Source organism: Ambystoma mexicanum, chromosome 3q (assembly GCF_040938575.1).
Source record: "Ambystoma mexicanum isolate Mex_15411 chromosome 3q, UKY_AmexF1_1, whole genome shotgun sequence".
NCBI classification, from domain to species: Eukaryota; Metazoa; Chordata; class Amphibia; order Caudata; family Ambystomatidae; genus Ambystoma; species Ambystoma mexicanum.
In genome coordinates, this window is record NC_090926.1 from 545,868,769 (window position 1) to 545,887,255 (window position 18,487).

Consider the following 18,487-nt stretch of genomic DNA (forward strand, 5'->3'; position numbering starts at 1 on the left):
TTGTCCTCAGCAAAACATTGCTACGTGTGTCATCAACCGAGGCATGTGTGCCTTCATGCTTAGAGCTGGTATGTTCTTCTGTAACAATGAGAATATTGATGCCAGTAATGCTGTTAATTTTAAATAAGATGGCATTTCTGTATCTTTTACCGGAAATGCCTTTCTATTTTGGAATGTAAGGGTTGCTTTGGAGAAGGTTATGTGAAGATTTTAGGAGTAAAGTAAGAAAAAAAAACAAGAAAAAAAATATAAAATAACAGGTGTCTGTCAAGCATCTGTAAAAAAAAAAAAAACGGCTCTTTTCAGAGCCAACTTCAAAGGGGAAATGGGGCACACTAAATTTACATTCACCACGCTCAGATTTCCGATGTGTCCGCGACATGGCGGTAGTCCGCAGACATGAAAATCACTACGAGGGGGTTAGTATGTTCTATGATACATGTCAGGGATATTATGGTTAAGTTGTGCTACTAAAAACCTATGAAATTCAGTGAAAAAACTTTGTTAAAGGGACGTTATGGTTAAGTTGCGCTACTAAAAACCTATGAAATTCAGTGAAAAAAACTTTGTTAAAGGGACGTTATGGTTAAGCTGCGCTACTAAAAACCTATGAAATTCAGTGAAAAAACGTTGTTAAAGGGACATTATGGTTCCAAGTAAAACCGAAAAACCCTTGAAATTCGCCAGTTATGGTAAGCTAAGCAACCATAACTCGCGCCACCACCGTGCACTGCTAAGACTAACACCCAGGACATCAAAGATGACATCACAAATGTCATTGATGACATCACTGATGGCATCACATGTGTATGTACTTCTCATGAAATATGTGTAGAAGGGATTCTTATTATGTTGCGAAAAAAGTGTCAAGAATCATTGCAAGAAATATACCCTAATAAGTGCATTGAACGATGCATTGATATAAATAGCATCCTATTATGGGGTTCTATCTAGTATACTAAGCTACTCATACAGAAACATAACATTGTGTGCAGCGTACAAGATGAAGGTATGATATTCGTAATGTTAATATGGTGAATAATGAAATGATAATTGTTTTCTTAATAGATTTTTGTGTACTGTGAAATATGTAAAAAGTAGCTAATAAAACCCATGTATTACATAATTGCATTACTATAGACAAAACACAAAGACAGAAGAACACATACCAATATGGGTATATACAGGGAAAGTGAAGTTAGCAAAAAAGCACAAGTAGTAGCAGAAACAATTCATAACTTAACTGATTAGTTTCATGCAAATAAATGATTGCTCTGTTTCAAAGCTGCTATTTACCCTATGTATATGTATCACTTGATGTGATTGGACCCTAAGGAAAGTAGTGTGAGTACAATGTATACAAATATGACCATATACAGGGAAAGGACAGCCATAAAAAAAAACAGAACTATCAGAACGTGCTCATAAGTCTAGTGATTATCTTTATGCACAAAAAGGATTGCTGTCTTTCAAGCTTGTGTTTTCCCATATGTATATGTTTCATATGATGTGACTGTACTCTAAGGGAATTACTGTAAGAACCTACTAGAAGGATATGTCTACAAATAAAATAAAATTCTTAGTTTCTGACTATTACTGAAGAAAACCATGTGGCCTAGATATGTCAGCAAAAGAAAACATAGTGAGCCAGACATGTGATGTCATCAGTGATGTCATCAATGACATTTGTGATGTCATCTTTGATGTCCTGGGTGTTAGTCTTAGCAGTGCACGGTGGTGGCGCGAGTTATGGTTACTTAGCTTACCATAACTGGCGAATTTCAAGGGTTTTTCGGTTTTACTTGGAACCATAACGTCCCTTTAACAAAGTTTTTTCACTGAATTTCATAGGTTTTTAGTAGCGCAACTTAACCATAACGTCCCTTTAACAAAGTTTTTTTCACTGAATATATATATATATATATATATATATATACATCTAAAATCAAACTGAGAAGACTCCTCAGTTTCAGCGAGTGGCACTCCCGTGATACAGATGCCCAATGTTGAAGACAGCCAAAAATGCTGGCAAAGTATGATCCATGTAACAAACTTTATTTCAAAACGTATATATTTGCATTTTAAAATTTCATCTCCCAGTTTAATTTATACCAGCAGGCATCCTGATGCGTTTCGCCACAGACGCGTGACTTGCTCATAGTAACTTCACCTTTCCCCAAACGTCATTTAAAAACACCCAAGTGTCAAACACTGACGAGATGACTTCCACAACAGCCTGAAGAAGTACAGCCATTTTGCCTTGGGCTAGCTCCATATGGACTATGTTCATGTAGTACTGCGACTAGAATTTGCATTTTTTGCATTGTATTATGCATCTTGGCAATTAATAAAAAAGTATGGTGCTTTGAGCAGGTGTCTCTAATTTTAGCACAGGTTGTACCGCTGGAGTGTGTAATGTGTTTTAAAGACATCTCCATTATGCCGTCACCCATGTATGAGCATTCATTCAACTTATCCAGCAGACAAGGTGCGTAATGCATAGTGTATATACATGTGGACCGAACTTTAGTTCTAGCATTAAACGATCCACAAGAGTGATGAGAGAATGAATGAAGTAGATCCATTAAAGAATCAGCATTCGAGTGGCAACATAGTCAATCAGATGCATTGTGCATATTCGATAATTGCACTGTCAATTCAACAAATAAAGTGCATATTGCAATATCCATAAACATAGGGACTGGACATCATTTCTATGTTCGAAGATGGACCTAAACAAAAAGACAATCACTAAAGCAAAGTGCATAGTACATCATTCATAGACATATGAACTAGGCATTATCTAGGCATTCCATGATAGGCCAATATAAAAATTAATCGACCTAGACAATTAATCGACCTCAACCACTCAACTCCTCTTTCTTGGCGACTTTAACATCCACCTTGATGCCTCCAGTCCCCCCACTGGTCTCTTTCGTGACCTCTGCGACTCTCTCTCACTCTCTATTCTCCCATCTGGGCCTACTCACTCTGCTGGGCACACTCTTGATGCTCTGATCTCTTCTGACCTTCCCCTCTCCGTCCCTCTCTCCACTCCTCTCTCCTGGAGTGATCACTTTCTCCTATCCTCCCACCTCACCCTGCCTACCCCACAGGTAAAGCCACCCTCATCACTGCCACCCACCTTCTCGGTCATCCGACCCATGAAGCGTGTGTCAGTTGAGGCTTTTGCTGCTACCTTCTCGCCCCCCCCTGCCCCTTCGGCTGACTCCCACCCTGACACAGCCCTCTCCATTCTCCACTCTGCTATATCTGTTACTCTTGATATCCTTGCCCCCGTCATGAGAATCCGCCTGAAGCCCAAAGCCAAATGTAACTCCTGGTATGACTCGGATCTCGCCACCCTAAAACGCAAGTGCATGGTTGCAGAGAGGAAATGGCGTGCTTCATGTTCATCCTCTGACAAACTGGCCTGCCGCCTGCTCCAAAGGCAGTACCGGCTCTCCGTTCTCACCAAGAAGAGAGCCCTTATTCAAGCCCGCATCTCTGCAGCATCAAACAACTCCGCCGAACTCTTTAAAATCTGCAAGGAGCTGGCCAACCCTGTTGCAGTCTCTACCTCTCCTGTCCCCTCCCAGGCCCTCTGCACTGCACTGGCCTCTCACTTCATCTCTAAAACTCAGGACATCCTGTCCTCGCTCTCCTCCTTTCACCTCCCTCCCTCCCTACCCGGCCCTTCCTCTGGCCCTTCTGCGGTCACCCCTCTTCCCTCTTTCTCTGCCTTTCCACCTTTCTCTGCTGACGAGGTTTCCAGACAAGTCCGATCTATGAAAGTCTCGTCTAAACAGGTTCACCCCTGTTCCTCCAAAACTATCAAGGACCACATCGACTCCCTGGCTCCTGCCCTGGCTGACTTTTGCAACCACTCCTTCGCCTCTGGAGTCTTCCCTTCCCCCCTCAAGCACTCCCTTGTGCACCCTCTTCTCAAGAAACCCTCTTCCGACCCCTCCTGCCCGGCTAACTATCGCCCTATCTCCATCACTCCCTTCCTGGGCAAGCTCCTGGAGAAACTGGCCATCTCCCAGCTTAACCTCCATGCTGAATCTGTTGGTAGTCTTCATGACCATCAATCTGGCTTCAGAGCTGCCAGAAGCACGGAAACTGCTCTCCTGAACATCCGTGAAGACCTGCTCTTGAACCTTGATTCCAACACCCCGTGTGTTCTCATTCTGCTCGATCTCTCCTCTGCCTTTGACACTGTCAACCATGCCATCCTGCTCAACCGTCTCCGGGAAAACCTGGGTATCACCGGTCAGGCTCTGGCATGGTTGACCTCTTTCCTTTCAAATCGACCCTCCCAGGTCCAACTGGGGTCCTTCCTCTCCGACATCTTTTTCTCCACCTGTGGTGTCCCCCAGGGATCTAATCTCTCTCCCTGGCTGTTCAACCAGTATCTGGCACTCCTTGCCCACCGCATCGCCGCTCTCTGCCCTAATTTCCAGTGCTATGCGGACGATACCCAGCTCATTTTCAGGCTACCCTCAGCCTCCCCCTCTCCTTCCCTCATCTCTGACTGTCTGTCTACTATCCAAGAATGGTGTGCCGCCAATGACCTCTGCCTTAATGCCAGTAAGACTGAGATTCTACTCATCGGTACTCCCACTCCCTCCTTCCCTGTAGCTCTCTGGCCTGCCTCCCTTGGCCCCCTCCCTGCTCCTACCTGCAAGGCAAAAAACCTTGGGGTCATCTTCGACTCCACACTCTCCTTCTCTCCTCATATTTCTGACGTCGCCAAGAGGTCACACTACCAGCTGCACCTCCTCAGAGGTATTCTTCCCTTCCTCTCCTTCCCCCAGAAGCTCACTGTCTCCCGAGCCCTGGTTCTCTCGAAGCTGGACTACTGTAACAGCCTCTATCTTAATCTGCCTGCCTCCACTCTCCGCCCTCTGCAACTCATCCAGAACAGAACTGCGAGACTTGTCCTTGGCCTCAAGCCCGGGGACCGTATCTCTCCAGGGCTGAAATCTCTACACTGGCTCCCAGTGGCTGCGAGGATAAAGTTCAAAACCCTCTGCATTGTCCACAAGGCCTTCTGGGGCCTGGGTCCTAAATACCTTCAACTCTCTCTTCCCAAATATCTTCCTTCCCGAGCCCTTCGCTCATCCGCCTCCAACTCCCTCAGGGTTAGCCGCTTCTCGAAGCAACGAGCTGGGGGTAGATCTCTCTCCGCGGCAGGGGCCTCCCTCTGGAACAGCCTTCCTGCCTCCCTGAAACTTGAGGAGAACCATCTCCGGTTCCGGAAGCACCTCAAAACCTTCCTCTTTGCTTCTGCTTTCCCTCTCCCTCTCCCCTGCTGAACTGCTAATTAATTTTCACTGAAACTGCACTGATCCTGCAACTGGACCACTCTAAACGGCCTCGGTCCTGGGCCCTGCCACTCTCCACTTGCACTGATGCCCTGGAACCCCTTTGCACTGCGGGACTGTCTCTGTATCCCTACAGCCCCCCCCTCCCCTAGCACTTGTTCTGCACTTACCTCACACTTGCCACCAGCTGGCCCTATTTATTTATTTATTACGTACGCCACTTACCTTGTACTGCACTTTTCCCCCTCCCCTTCCCCTTGCACTTTTTCCCCCTCCCCTACCCCTGCAATTGCGCGATCTGAATGACACCTGGCCTAGTAGGATCGTTGTCTGTCTCCCCTTTCCCCCCCCTCCCTGCCTCGTCGCGCCTTGAAACACTTGTGTATAGGCGCGTTACAAATACCATATCATATCATATCATATCATATCAATGAGACGATCAGCCAAATAAAGTGAATAGTACATACTTCATAAACAATTGGACTAAACATTATGTAAACATTCAATCATCAGCCAATGTAATGAGGTAATCAATCATATCGATCCCTCATAGACCGTAATTGAATTAGGGCATAGTTTTTTAAAGTGCATGGTGCATATTCGGGCTGTAAAATTATTATTGACATTGGCTAATAAGCAATTACATTGTCTGTTACAAATATACCATTGCATTATCTAGTCCAGATACATCATAGTTGATATTGATACACCTTGCATGTTTAAACGCTTGCATTCAGTTTACAAGTAAAGTTCCTAATGCTCGGGCAAGTTAATGTTCCCTTTAAGCTTATTTGCAGAGTTCATGATGTATGTGAATGTGGGCTAAACACAAAATGATGTAGAATAGATTTGACAATCATGTCTACTAGGGAAGAGTAGATCCTGGATATTTAATGCTAATGCATATTTGAATTGAGCCAACAGTGCAAAATGCATATCGATTCAATACATATTCCAAAGTAGCACACTATACCTGCTGGACTCTCGTTATGAGGTAAACAACAATGGTCCATAACATGAGACCCTGTAAAGTGCAAAGTGCAGATAAAGGTGCGTATTACAATGAAGCTATGGAATTGTGTACGGCTTTAATCTTGGATTGCTCTCTCCTCGATGCATTGTGCTTCTAAAATGATGGGGGTTCCAAAAGCTCCCTGTTCGTGCTTGACCCTCATATGAGGTTGCAACTATGGCACATAGCTCATTAAGAGCAGATAAAGTGCATGGTGCATATAAGGTAAGTGCACATTAGACAATGGAGCTATGTATTTCTATGAATCTCTAATCTAGAGGTCATTACTGATGTGATTACTAACACGCCCATAACACACCCATACTGACCGCTTACCAGATATCATGGTATATTGAGGCTGTGTGGAATTACAGTGATGTGAAAAATATAATTGATAAAAAATACATAAAAAATATTTACTAATCCCTTCCCCTGGTGGGGCTGGGAAAGAGACAACACAACTGAGAGGGTGAGGAAAACCGAAAAGAACAAATGAATATTTGATCTGAAGTTTGATAAGACAATGCAATTCGAAGAGACAAACAACACTGTTATGAAAGTAAATCTATAAGACACAAAGAACAGAGATGAGGTCACAGTGGGGAATGCTATTCATGGATATTCATGTTCCCCTCCTCATCACGTTCTTTGTAGGGTGGAAAGACTATCATGCCATATTTCCGGTGTTCTATTTTCTATACTTATTCGACCCCTAGAAAGGTGTATAGTTCTTCATCTACATTGTGGCCACCGGGGTTCTTGCTTTCAAAGTCAATAATGAATCTTGTTTCTTCTTGTCGAAGCAGACGTTCAGTGTCCCCTCTTCTTGGTCCAACATCCAACTTATATATACCAAAAAATGAGAAATGAGAAATGTTTAGCCATGGGATAGGCACTGTCCTTATTTTTGATGGCTCTAACATGTTGTAAAATTCTGATTTTCAATTTGCATTTTTGCTTCCGACGTACCACTTCGAGCAAGGGCATGTTAAAACATATACTAAAATTAAAACTCACATGAGATTTTGTCTTTGATGTACAAAGAATGTTGTAGAATAGGATGGATATACGTATTGCAATTCTGGGCATATTTGCAGATTTTACATCTTGTGCATTTGAAAAAACCATTCCCTCTTTTCAACAGCCAATTACAACTCGCCCCCATATTGTTGGGTTTCATATAGCTATTTACTAATGTATGCTTGATGGAAACTCTTTTGCGAAAAGTGATATCTGGACGTTCTTTATCTGCCTTTAACACTTTCCAGTATTTGGTAACGATCCGTCTTATGGTGTGTGAATGATTTCCAAATGTCAGGATAAGTCTAATGACATTTTCTTCTTTTTCACAAGCTGTATTTGATGTTTGCTTAGTCAACAGTTTGTGTCTATCCAAGGCTTGCGCTTTCAAATAAGATCTCTCGATCACTTTTTGGGGACATTGTTGTTGCAAAAATCCTTGTGTTGTGATTTGACTAGCTGCATTGAAATCCAAAATGTTACTGCAATTTCTGAGTATCCTGACGAATTCCACATATGGAATTCTCCATATGAGATTTTTCTGATGTCCACTTCTTGCATGTAATGGGACATGAGCCCCTGTGGATTTTCTGTGCAGTTCACAAACCACTTTTTGCGCTATTATTTTTACTTGTACATCTAGGAATACTACAGAATGTGAGCTGTGCTGTTCCGTGAATTTCAAATTGCAGTTCTTGATATTTAGATGTTTTACACATTCGAGCCAGTTCTTTTCACTGCCATCCCAGATGATAAAGAGGTCATCTATGTAACGTAACCACAGTACATTGTTTTCTGTGTACACCTAATTTTCTTTTGCCCAAACCATGAATTTTTCCCAATATCCCAGTGTCATGTGTGCATATGGCAGCGCAAATGTTGTACCCATGGCGGTGCCCTGGATTTGTCAGAAAAACTCATTGTTCAAGAGGAAAGTATTAATCTTGAGGCAAAGATTTATCATGCCCAGAATCTTATTGGTATGTTGTAAGTGGTTAAGAGATTGGGTAGTTTATGCCCAAAACTGTCTAGATTGATCCTGGTCTGTATTTAGTCAAAACTTGACAGAGGGCAAAAGTTACGTCCCAAATTTAATATTTTTGTTTGTCCATCCAAGGAAACATCTTTAGTTGCAGGGTCGTTAAAGTGAAAATGTAACGTACCACAACTCCTGAAATTCGGAAGACAATTCAGGCAAAGCCACCTGTACTTGCCGCCCCCTGTTGCGCAGCATATGAACACAATGATGACATTAGAGATTACCTCACTGAGGACATCACTAATGACATCACTAAATGCATTATATATGAGACCACTGATGGCATCACTGATGACATCCCTGGTGACATCACTAATTACATCATATATAACATCGCTGATTAGATTACTGATGGCATCAGATATAACATCATAGTTGAAAGTGTAGGACTATTTTATTGCACCTAAAATACATACACATATTATTAAGGTACATTATTTTCTACTGTAACTATACAGCACATTTTATTTAGCTGTACTTTCTTTAAATGTAATTTATGCTCTGCAGCTTGAAGTATGTACAAAGCTGAATATGTTAAAAAAATAGGACAGCATTCAAATATTCTCCTTTTGCAGCTCAGCAGTTTTACTTATATATTAAGTTATAATTTGTTTAGAGAGAAGAAACTGAAAAAAATACAAATGTAATTGCATGTTTCCAAGTAAAATGTTTATTCGTAAACCTCATTTCTTTTGTTTCATATCATCATCAATAACTTTATTCGGCCCAATGTAACAAATACATTGTTCCTGATCACGAGTTGGGCGGTAACGCCTGCGCTATTAGCCCTACCGCCAAACCAGCCGGCGCTATTAATAGCGCCGGATAACGGGTTTGGCGGAATGGGTATTGCCCATTCCCCATTGAGCCCATTCGGGAATTCCCCATGTATCAGTAATCAGTGGGGGATCCGGGGTCACAGTAACGGGCTCTAAGATTGCATCAGATGGTTAGGCCTGCCCCTCCAGACTCTCCAGAGGCAAATTCCCCAGCACTGTGGCTAATGATTTTGCAAGCCCATGGCAAACAGAGTCAAGGGGCATATTCAATATGGGTGCAGCCAGAAGGTTGACCAGGGACCTAAGAGGGACAAATGTGTGGTCTTGTGGGTCAACAGGTAGGGTAAGGGGTGGAGGGAATCGAGCAATACCCTTCTGCTTGGCACTGTCAGGCCCAATAGGTGTGTTTACAATGCAGTCTATTTTAGCCTCCTTCAGTGGTCCGGTTTGGCGGCATTGCCTCTTCATGGTCAACACCTTGCTCTGAAATTTTGGGACAAGAGGGGCCTGTGCATCCAGGATACAAGGGCAAAACAGGAATGGGAGAAGGGGAGAATCAAGGGGAGACTCCATGCTAGAAGCAGTCAGTTCCAAAAGTGGAGGAGGAGAAACGTGGCCACAGTGTGACTGGTGCAGTGATAAAAGTCAGAGCCGGCTTTGGGGAACAATCTCTGTACGTGAAGTGTTTCTCACCTCGCTTCAATGGTGTCCGCGAGTCACCTCTCACTTCTGCGCCGAACACCTGTAGCGCCAAACTTCACGCCCTTGCCCTGCCGTGGGCTTCACCGCTGCAGGGTTGGGGCTGGTGCTTTCAGTCCCAGGGGGACTTGGCCAAAGAAGACAGCAACTGTGGAAAGACCCAGGAGGGGTCTAAACGCTGGCAAACACAGCACCCTTGCCCAGCTGGGGCTTCACCGTTGCGGGGTCGGGGCTGGTGCTTTCAGTCCCAGGGGGCATGGCCAAAGAAGACAGCAACCGTGGAAAGACCCAGGAGGGATCTAAACGCCAGCAAACACCTCGCCCTTGCCCCGTTGCGGGCTTCATATATATATATATATATATATATATATATATATATATATATATATATATATATTTGCTAAAGGGACGTTATGGTTAAGTTAAACTAATAAAAACCCATGAAAGTCACTTAGTAGTGTACGGGGGTGGCACGTGTTATGGTTGCTTATCTTACCATAACTGGCGAATTTCTGCAATTTTTCAGTTTCACTTGCAACTATAACATCCCTTTAACAACCTTTTTTCATTGAATTTCATACGTTGTTACTAGTCCAACTTAACCATATCGTCCCTTTAAGAAAGTTTTTTCAGTGAATATACATTGTGTACATTATCGTTTGGTTGCTGCACTGTAGTTAACTTGAGTATCACATTCCATAGGAATCCCACAACGTCTAAATGGGCAACAAATTATCAACCTATCAGATCATGTCTTAACACCAGAAGAAATCAAAGGGTTCAAGTTAGGTTTAATTTTTTGTCCCCTGGCAGGATATGATTATGTGCAGACAAGACCAGATTTGGACAGCTTTGTACGCAAGTTGTGTTTAAAAAAGTTTTTTTTTGCAACTAACACATATCAGAAAAAACCTAAACCAACATTGGAGAGAAAACAGATATTATTATTGCAGATATGGGCACCTTGACCACATTGGCTACTTTACAAATAGAAAGTGTTTCGCCTTGGAAGGAGAGTCTATAAATTCAGAAACGTCTGACTTAGAGACATTAGGCATTTGCACTGACTGGCCATCAAAAAGCAAATTGAAATGTAAATCCAAGTTCAATCCACTAAGTGCCCAAAACGTCCATATTCAAGCATTCTCCAATGTGGTCACTGACGATCTTAAACAAGAAAGAAGGAGAAAGAAGAAACATATTAAAAATAACCTATCTTGGAAACAACAGCAGGCTCTTTCAGACATATGTAAAATGGATAAATACATAATAAATCCTGCAGACAAAGGTTGTAACATAGTCATATTCAATAAACCTGCCTATGTAAAAGAAGCATATAGGCAGCTCACCGATGTGAGGTGTTATGAAAAACTTACAAAAAATCCTATTAAACAAATGGAGAGCCAAATTTGGGACTTCCTAATTAAGTGGCAGAGAGCAGGTATCTTGGAGGAAGAAATGGTGAAATTCCTATTCACCAAACACTCAGTGATTCCCACAATATACTTCCTCCCAAAAGTCCATAGGAATCCCACTAAACCACCAGGGAGACCTAGTGTTACACTATGTGGTTCATTACTTCAAAATATGTCCAGATTTGTGGATGAAATACTCTGCACCTTTGTCTCCGCGCTACTGTCCTACATAAGAGACACTACAGATTTTTTATGTAAAATTGATGATTTGCCATGGAAACCGACATACTTATTGGCTACCATGGTCATAGTGTCACTTTATACGTCAATTCCACATGAGGATGGGATAAAGGCTTGTGAAACATTCCTAAAAACTCGATCTTTGAATTACCTTGAACATTCGACCATGATTCTTGAAATGGTGAGAGACTGTTTAGAGAACAATGTTTCCCTCTTTACTGATGAGATCTTTCGTCAAACCCAAGGCACTGCTATGGGTACCACATTTGTGCCACCTTACGCTAATCTTATGATGGGCAGCTAGGAAAAGACAGTGGCATGGGCAGAAAAAAATGACATTTTTACAGGAAAAATAGTACTATGGCTACGCTATATAGACAACCTGCTTATCATTTGGAGAAACTGCTTAATGTTAACAACTGAAATCTACAATTAACAGAACAACACAGCACAAACTCGATGGTATTCCTAGATGTAAAGGTCAAAATTGTGGGACAAAAGATTGGATGTGAGCTTCACAGGAAAATTACAGGTGCTAACATTCCCTTATATGCAAATAGTGCCCATCCAAAAAGTCTCCTGTGGAGTATCCTATACAACAAATTAATTCGCATTAGGCGAAATTGTAGTGACATCAACGATTTCGACTCAGCAGGCCAAACTACATCTCATAACTTTTTACATCAACGGTAGCCGAAAAAAAGTTATCGAGAGATCCTATCTTAAAGTTTGTGATATGAACAGACAAGACCTGCTGTCAATGTCAAAATCAGATGCTTATAACACAGCAGAAGAAAATACTAACAGACTGATTCTAACTTTTGAAAGTCATGCACACAATATAAAGAACATTATTAATAAATATTGGAAAATTCTAAAGGTGGACAAAGATTTAGGCAGTTTATTGCCAGAACGCCCAGTTGTAATTTTTCGTAAGAGCGTGTCCATCAAAACTTAGTAGTGCAAAGCTATATGGTTTCGGATAACATCTACAAAGGCAGAAACTGGCTCTCTGGGGGATTGGATGGCTTTTTTAAATGCAGTAAATGCAACATTTGTAAATATGCTTTTAATTGTAGCAGTTACATCCATCCCATCCTCAAGACACTGATGCAAATTAAAGGCAACATTTTGTGCGAGTCTGAGCTGGTTGTTTATGTCCTAACATGCCCATGCCTGAAATGGTATGTGGGCAGCACCAAATGTAAACTGAAAGTGCATATTCTGCAACACATAAGAGCCATTGTCAACAAGGACCATACATATCCCGTGGCTAAAAAATTTTCAGAGTTCCACAACAGTGACCCCAAGAGCCTTACATTCTTTGGTGTTTACAAAGTTGTAACTTACCCAAGAGGTGGCGATAGTGAAAGACTGTTATGACAAGAAGAGACAAAATATATAATTGACTTTGAAAGTAAATACCCAATGGGTCACAATACTGACCGGGTCTAGATGGTCTTTAAATTTCCCCCTTTTTCATTTCCTTCTTTTTCTTTGCTTGTCTTTGTTTTCCACTCTTCATTCTCTGATTCAATTTGGCTACCCCTTGCTTTTCCTTTTCCTCTCTCACTCTTGGTTTATTATGTTCTGCTGAAAGTCCTTGGCTGTCTTTTTATCTTTGATTACACACACTGAGATTAATAATTTTTTGTGACTTATGGCGAAATATGTAATATAATATGATGGTGTGTATAAAATTAAGAGATGGAAGAAGAACTCTAAATGTTATGTGTAAATGTATTAAGGCCCCACATCGGACTTCATAATTATGTAAGAAATTAGCACTATGTCACTTTCTCATGGACGTGGAAATCTGGACCATATATGTTGAGTGGGTACCATAATAGCAATGACATGTTTTTTAGATTGCATTAGCACTTTATTATTGAATGTGTACATATTGCAGATTTTGTGTTTTTATACTTGCTATATGATGCACTTGTGCTTTATTATATGATGGGGATATATATGTATATACATAAACGAATGATAGAATCGCTCACTCCGATATGATCCATTGGTACCAGAATCCCATTGCATGTACCCAACATTTGGATATAAGATAAATGATCAAAGTTTCGATGCAATGTTTTTTATATTCATGTACAAAAAGAAAAGCACATTGATATTACTCCATGAGAATCTGGCCTAGATTTATACTATGCACTAGCATTTTAGCAGGTTGTATGTATATATAATTGACTTATATTACATTTCCACTTTGGAATTATTGAACACTATCCTGATTTGTTGTTGGTGTCATTTGTAAAGCACTGAGCTATTACTAGCATATGTATGTCGTCGTACTAACTATTGGGCGTAATATGAAAAAATATGGGCATTGAGATAAACTAATGATGAAGCCTTACGGAACACAGCCCTAAAAACATTTCGGAGCAATGAATATGAATTCGGGTCAAACAGTAAATATAATGTGTATGCATTCTGTGAGACCCATAAATCCTCTTAAAAATGGCCGACAGAATTTCGAACATCAATCCTAAATCGCCTTTTCACTTTTTCTTGTTTGTTAAATGCATGAATGTGTGTAAATAGGCTCCCAACACAGGGAGGAGTTACTGTGAGCAATCCACAGGAGTGTGGCGAAACGCGTCGGTCAGCCTCTCTGGCATGGAAATATTTGGGAAGCTGTTTTTAAACTGCTTTATCTAAACAAAGCTTTTATTCTACTCCTGAAAGCTTTGTTTAGCAGTTTGTTTTGGGTGCTACCCAATCGTTTTATTTTTTGGCAATTTTTGCCGTGAATTGGTGAAACCAATCTCTGTGATGGGAGTGCAGCTCTACAAGAAACAAAGGCTATAGTGCCTCTGTAACTGGGAAATAAATATATATATATATATGGGATTCCTATGGAACTTGATACTCAACTTAACTACAGGTGACCGAACTATAATGTACATACACATATATATATATATATGTGTATGTACATTATAGTTCGGTCACCTGTAGTTAAGTTGAGTATCAAGTTCCATAGGAATCCCACAAATTGAATTGCTAATAAATTCTGACTTTCATGATGGATTTGGCTGATATTTTTCAAACAAAACATCTGTCATCCCCCACGCCCCAAACCACTCCCTTCTCCCCACCCACCACTCCCCACCCTCGAATGGGAAACAACTCTGTTTTCGGCCTACTTCCATTAATTTGAGAAAAAATGTATATTTCTGCGCAGCTCACAGCAAAAACCGCTAGACTGAATTGAACCAGGTATGAAACAACGTGGGCATGGAGAGTTGACTTCATTTCTAGGAGGGAACTGGGGTTATTTGATCAAATAGTTACAATATTTCACAGAGAAGAGTTTGTCCCCTTCTTCCCAATCTATAGCTATGTCTCCCATGGTGCTTTGCAGCAGAGAGGTTTATTCAGAAATCAAAAAGCTGCGCTGCAAGAGCTATTGGGGTTTGTTTGCAAAATGATCCAGGTTAGCAAAAAACTAAAAGGGGAAAAAATGTCATTTGGAGGAGGGAAAAGGATAAAATGGCATAATGCTAGAGGTGGGGAGGGGGAAGAGGACACAATGTGAAATTGGAGATTGGAGAACCAAGTTCAGAGCTTGAACGTTTTCTCATTAACCATGCTTATTTTCACATAACCAGGATTATAGTAGAAAACTGGATTGGGAATAAAAGTACATCACATGTATAACCTGGATATTGAATAACTGGGGTTGTTTTATGAATAACAGGGTTATTTGTACAACATTACAATTATCAGGGTTATACTAAATGTGGGTATGGGAAAAAGTTTTTTTTTTTTAAAATGGGAGTTAAAAAATTATAATTATCATAAAAAAGTGGAATGTTACAGCTACAATGAGGTGGGGATAATGGGTGTGGCTGAAAACTATGGCTGCTGGATTACTTTAAGATCTGAATCATGCAATATGGTAAGTAGACACGACCGAAGGCTGTAGCCGCTGGCCATGGCCAAAGGCCATCACTAGAGAGCCACAATGAAATCTATTGGGGCAACATGTGAAGGGGCGAAGGCAAAAAGGCTATGGCCACTGGACATGGCTGAAGGCCATGGCTAGTTTGCTCAAAAGAAACCCATTGGGGTGGCCATGGTGGGTCAGTTTAGGATAACTATTGGAGCAATTTATAGAGGGCCCACATGCAAAGGCTGTAGGCACTGGTCATGCCCAAAGGCCATGACTAGTGTGACTGGAAGAATGTTTTTGGGGCAACATGTAAAGGCGCCATTGCTGAAGTCTGGGGCCAATGGCCATGGATGAAGGCCATGGCTATTTAACGGGAAAGAAAGGTAGTGTTTTAAAAGCTACGGTGGGTACGTCCGAAGGCAGTGCTCACTGGCAAAGGCCAAAGGGCGTGGCTAGTGGGCCCAAAATACATTTAGAATGGCTACGTCCTAGTGGGTCCAAAAGAAACATATTGGGGGACATGTAAAGTGAGCAGGGCAAAAGCCGATGGCCTGTAATACAACCATGGTATAACAAAACCTTTGAAATTCACTGAAAAAAAACGTACTTAAGGTGCAGTGAAGTTGTGCAGATTTAATGCAACAAAACCATTGAAATGCAGCGGATGTGGCACATTGTCGTTGCAAAGCCCATGAGCACATACATTTTATAAGAGAAGGGATTTACATTGACATGTTAAATGGCATTATATTGGACATCAATGGGAGCATGCTAAATTAAGCTGGTCATGACTTCCCACATCAGTTTAAGTTCAAGGGTTCTGTTGCGTTATTTCTGCACAACTTAACTGCACCTTAACTAAAGTTTTCTCAGTGAGTATATAAATATATAATATATAAGCTTTTTTAATTAAAGTTTGGTTGCATTCTCTACATTCTCTATTGGCCTATTGCCTTTTGTAGCTCAAGAAGATCTTGTTCCAGGATCATTACCGGGAGGGCGTGAAAAGTACACAGAAGCCTTGGGAGGAGCGACATTTTGACTGCACTGACACTTCTCAGCCATGATATCTCTTATGAGCATGTCAGTCAAAATTTAAACATTTTAGTTATAAATAAACTTCCAAACTCATTCATTAACCGAAGATTAACACTACATTGGATAATCCTCATGTGCTGTTAATTCAAAGTGTGTTGCGCATGCCACTTTTGTAAGGGAGGCATGGTATCACAAGTATGACACTGAAACAAAAGTTACACATTTCAAAACCTTTATTAGATTCTTGGGGTTTGGAAAAATTCCTGTGTTGCCCTGTAGCTATGATGGGAGTAGTCTCTACCATCAAATAATAAAGAAAACACAGTCCTAGTCAGTCTATGACAAATCAAAATGGCCTATACTAACACAACCTAATACCTGCCATATCTCTTATACAAAACGTGTTTAAAGTGGAATTTGTATGCAAAGAATAATCAATGTTATAGCATGAATGATCAATGTGGCTGAGTCAGCTCTCCTCCCCACGTTGGACAACAAGGAGTAAGGCAGCCCCCGTAAAAAGGGGGGTCGAGGCCTGATTGGCCTTCCACGTTAAAGTCACTTATTCCAGTTTTCCAAAAGTTCTTTCACATTTCAACAAAAGTTCACATAATTCACGCAGTTCCTCCTCAGTCAGGGTCAGAAATGTTCATCAAAAGTACCTAATTCAATGTAGAAAGCCAGGCTCGGACATCGTAGTCACAGCACTTGCAGGGTTTACCATCCCCAAGCTTCATTCACACTCTTAAGGATTTCCCTTCCCCTAACTTATTTTTCAAGTTTCCATTCTCCCTCAGCCGGGCTCGGACCTTTCACTGATGTCAAAGATTTTCGAATGTGTGCAGCTTTTACCATAGACCTCTGCAGGACCACTTCGACTTTCACTTCAGCTTTCCCTTAATGTTATTTGCCGCATTGCTCTTGGTATTGGTAGTTCTATACCTTAATCAGAAAAATTACCTTTTAACTTCCCTTTCGCCAGGGTTAATGTTGACCATTGCATGTTTCAGAGTTTGTTCACTTTGCCGCTTCATAACAAGACATCAAACATTTTGCAGAGACATTCGAGTGGACTATTTCCTTTCCCTAGACCACTCCGCTATTCTGTATCACTGGCTTCACAGTAATCTGGAATTCATAAATTCATTATTAGTCTGCTTTCTTTTGTGTCTCATCAGCACATGTGCAACCTTCTATCGTGAGATACACTGCTGTGGCTGCAATCTTTTCTTGACACAAACCAGCCTTTCATTTCTTTAGCTAACCCACCGGTTGTGTCAATTCCTTTCTTGTCTTCACAGCTTGGGTTCACGAGTCAAGGTTGACAACACAGGCTTGGACTCGCCTCACCAACTCTGTCATTCACCTGGGAGGGACACTTGCCCCGTTTTATGAATACTGTTTTCCAGGAAAAATCCCTTACAAACCTAAAGCCAAATAATGAAAGTGTGGAGCCTATGGAATTTCTGAACCTCCCATACATACTGGCATAGTTTTCACCTTTCTCCCTCCTGTCATCATGATATGCGATGTGCATATGTATTAATGCCCTACATATCCATATAAACATTTTGATATATGAAATGAATGAACAGTTCACGGTTCAATTAAAAAAAATATGGGCTCAGTGTAGCTCAATGAAGTGGATGTCTTGCTCAGATTGAATAAATCGAAATGGAAAAAGTGGGAATTGCAATGAATTAATATGCTAAAACAACACTCTTGTAAAAGACGTGCTGTGTCTTTGCCACGGTGCAACTTAAAGCAAACTTACTTCCATGCGTCTTTCACCGATATGCACTATCAATTTGTGAAGTGTAATTTGGTAATATTATACGCACATGCCACTTAATTAAATGTAATGCAATGCACAATTTTGACACATGCGCAAGGCTGACGTGCTTAGTAGCTTTTTATTGTGTCTCTTTTAGCACTTGCACGATCTGAATGACACAAGGCCTAGTAAGATCGTTTGTATTGTCCCCCTCTGTCTACCCTCCCTTGT

The 18,487-nt window shown here is 41.2% G+C and overlaps 1 protein-coding gene across 2 annotated transcripts in view; it reads left to right on the forward strand.

The window, feature by feature from the left end:
• The window catches only part of DOCK2 (dedicator of cytokinesis 2), a 2,833,934-nt gene that overhangs the window by 2,510,125 nt on the left and 305,322 nt on the right, over window positions 1-18,487 (forward strand). The window lies entirely within an intron of this gene.